This window comes from Silene latifolia, chromosome 1 (genome assembly GCF_048544455.1).
Source record: "Silene latifolia isolate original U9 population chromosome 1, ASM4854445v1, whole genome shotgun sequence".
Classification (NCBI taxonomy): Eukaryota; Viridiplantae; Streptophyta; class Magnoliopsida; order Caryophyllales; family Caryophyllaceae; genus Silene; species Silene latifolia.
In genome coordinates this window covers 69,018,394-69,021,675 of record NC_133526.1, presented here as the reverse complement: position 1 = coordinate 69,021,675, position 3,282 = coordinate 69,018,394, and the positions used below count along the sequence as shown (strand labels likewise).

Below are 3,282 nucleotides of genomic sequence, written 5' to 3'. Positions count from 1 at the left end.
TATGGAAACCTTTTGCGATTATTGTGAAGCTATCTCTCAAACGGGCGTGACTCAAGACCAAATAAGATGGGTCTTATTTCCTTTTTCGTTAATCGGCACCGCAAAGCAATGGTTGAAGGGTCTTGATAAGGCCACCCTTGGAATAGATTCTTGGAAGAAGTTAGCTCTAGCTTTCTACAAAAAATTCTACCCACCGGAAAAGACTAACATGCTAAGAGCTCAAATTACGGGTTTTAAGCAAAGGGATGAAGAATCTTTGTATGAAGCTTGGGAGCGGTTCAAAGGTATTTGTCGCTCATGTCCTCACCATGGACTTAGCGAATGGTTTTTAGTGCAACAATTTTGGAATGGTTTATATGAAGATTCAAGGAACATTCTCAATATGGGATCAAATGGAATGTTCACCGAAGTTGATGACAATCAAACGCAAGATTGAGGAAATGGCGGTCCATAATTCACAATATAGTAGGCCTCGCAAGGCTACTAGAGGAGGAAAGTATGAAGTGGATTCCGTTACTCAATTGGGTGCTCAACTTAGTGCTCACATTGACACAATCAACTTGAAGTTTGAACAAGCTATGGCTAGACTTGAGGAAAACTCAAAATCATCAAAGCATCATGTCAATGCCATGACGGCATCCTCATCAATCCCAAGTGGGATATGTGAGAATTGTGGAACCTTGGGTCATGACTCAAGTGAATGTAGGGGAACAACCGAACAAGTTAATGCTTTCCAAGCTTACAAAAGTGGTACCCCTTATTCAAATTTTTACAATGAAAACACCAAGTTCCATCCAAATCTCTCATACAAAAGCCAAAATGTTCAAAACCCTCAAACAACATACACTCCACCACCCATGAGAAATCAAAATCAAAGACCCTTTTACAATCAAAACCAAGGCTACCAAAATCAAAATCCATACAATCACCACAATGACTAAGGTTTTGATGTCCAAAAAGCGGTCCTCCAAATGCAAAAGAATCAACAAGAATTTTTTACTCAAATGCAAAAAGATAGCCAAGCAAAGGATATCACCATCAACAACATTCTAGCTCACACCAAGATGTTGGAAACACAATTGACCCAACTAGCATCTTCAAGCTCACAAAGACAAAAGGGGCAATTACCACCTCAAAGTAATCCCCCTAGACATGAAACGGTTAGTGCCATTCACTTGAGAAGTGGTACAAGATATGAAGCACCGAAGGAGCAAGTTGAGAATGAAGTTGTGAAAGCTAGTGAGAATGAAGTTGTTGTGCAAAGTCCCAAAGAAGGGGAATCATCAAAAGAAGAAAGTTCAAAGAAAATTGAAGACAAAGCCAAAGAAAAGGAGCCCATTGTGATTAGACTTCCTTTTCCAAGTCGTCAAGCCAAGCCCAAATTTGATGATCAACTTGGAAAGTTCATGGAGATTGTGAAGAACTTAGAAGTCTCAATTCCTTTCACGGAATTAATCAATCACGTTCCGGCCTATGCAAAGTACATGAAAGATATCCTCACAAAGAAGAAGTCGATCCGGAAACTTGAGACTATCGCCTTCACTAAGGTGAGTAGTGCAATACTTCAAGGGAGTTCACCTCCAAAGTTAAAGGATCCGGGAAGCTTCTCAATACCGTGTACCATTGGCGACACAACGATCAACAAAGCCTTATGTGATCTAGGGGCTAGTGTGAGTGTCATGCCGTACTCGGTAAGTAAAAGGTTGGGAATGGGAGAGCTTAAATGCACCAATATCACTCTTCAAATGGCCGATAGATCGACAAAGACACCATTAGGGATATGGGAGGATGTCCCCGTGCGAATTGGGAAGTTTTTCGTCCCGGTAGACTTTGTCATTGTTGATATGGAGGAAGATTCCAACATTCCAATCATCTTAGGAAGACCTTTCCTACACACCGCGGGTGCGGTGATTGATGTGAAACATGGAGAGCTCACTCTAGAAGTGGGAGATGAAAGCATAACTTTTAGTCTTGACAAGACCATGAGAGCTCCTCGTTTGCATGAGCCATGTTTCATGATTGACCATTATAGCCGAAAAAGATGAAAGGAAGAAATCGGAACTCCAATGGAGGAAGAAAGTTGAAGATGCTCCATTCAAAGAGCAAGTGAATTGTGACAAGGAGAGCTTGCAAAGCTCATCAAAATCAACCAAGGAAGAAGAGGATGGCCTCATTGGCCAAGAGAAGAAATTGGGAGAGTTATCTCCATCTAAGCAAGAGATTTTCAATGATCAACTCAATGAAGTTTGTGGTCTTTGGGACGACGAATTTGAAGGGATCTTTAATCCCTACATTGGGCATGCCATCGATCATGATCAACAACAAGGGCCACGGTCTATTGAGGACCTCTACCATAACAATGAACAAGCTTTTGATTACTTCTTCAAGGTGTTGAGCAACATCAACAACACCTTGAACATGCCCCCTTGAGATCTCATCAAGAATGAGAGTTTGGTGGAGTCCTCCCTAAACCACCACTTGTAAATATTTCTAACTCCCTAACTTACTTTTCAATTTTTGTATTGCATTTTTGTCATTTTTGGATTTTATTCACTTTGATCAAAATAATTGTCATGAAAAGAGAGAAGTGAGGGAGGGATTAACAATTTTAATTGATGTGTAGTGCTTTACCTTAGTGTGGGGATGGCAATTGCCTAGGCTATTCATGCCTTAGTAGTGCCCCCACAATGAAGAACACAAGATTTGAAAGAAAGAAAGAAAGAACGATAAGGGAATACGTTTGTGCACGGATGGAACTGAATCCGTGTACACAAGGACCAATCCGAGCGGATTCCTGAGAATCCGCCCGTCTGAAGAAGATCCGAGCGTCCTGCTGAGAAGACGCCCGTCTTGGCTGTGCTGAAATTGCAAAATTCTTGACTGTCAAAGAATCCGAGCGGATTTCTGGAAAGACGCCCGTCTCACAGAATCCGTCCGTCTTGTGAACAAGACGCCCGTCTTTGCATATGAGAAAAACAAAGAAAAATCTCTGGACTAGAATCCGTCTGTCCTGCACGAAATCCGTCCGTCCCATCACAGAAGAATCCGAGCGGATTCCCCAGAATCCGCCCGTCTCTAGGCGGGATTTTGAAAATTTTGAAGCTGTAGAATCCGCACGGATTGCGCCCAATCCGCACGGATTGTCCCTGCGTCTTGAAAAATCTCGACTTCTTTATAACCCATCCCACCTTCATTCATTCATTCATTCATTCATTCATAAACACTACCCACAACATCAAAACCCTCATCCTCTCCATCTCAAAAACAAAAACCCTCAACAAA

At 41.9% G+C, this 3,282-nt stretch overlaps 1 non-coding gene across 1 annotated transcript; it reads right to left on the bottom strand.

Moving 5' to 3' along the window:
• Positions 1 to 208: 208 nt before the first annotated feature.
• LOC141617604 (small nucleolar RNA R71) lies at positions 209 to 315 on the bottom strand. Its single transcript, XR_012531150.1, has one exon. It is a non-coding gene; the product is annotated as a small nucleolar RNA R71 (small nucleolar RNA).
• Positions 316 to 3,282: the final 2,967 nt, after the last annotated feature.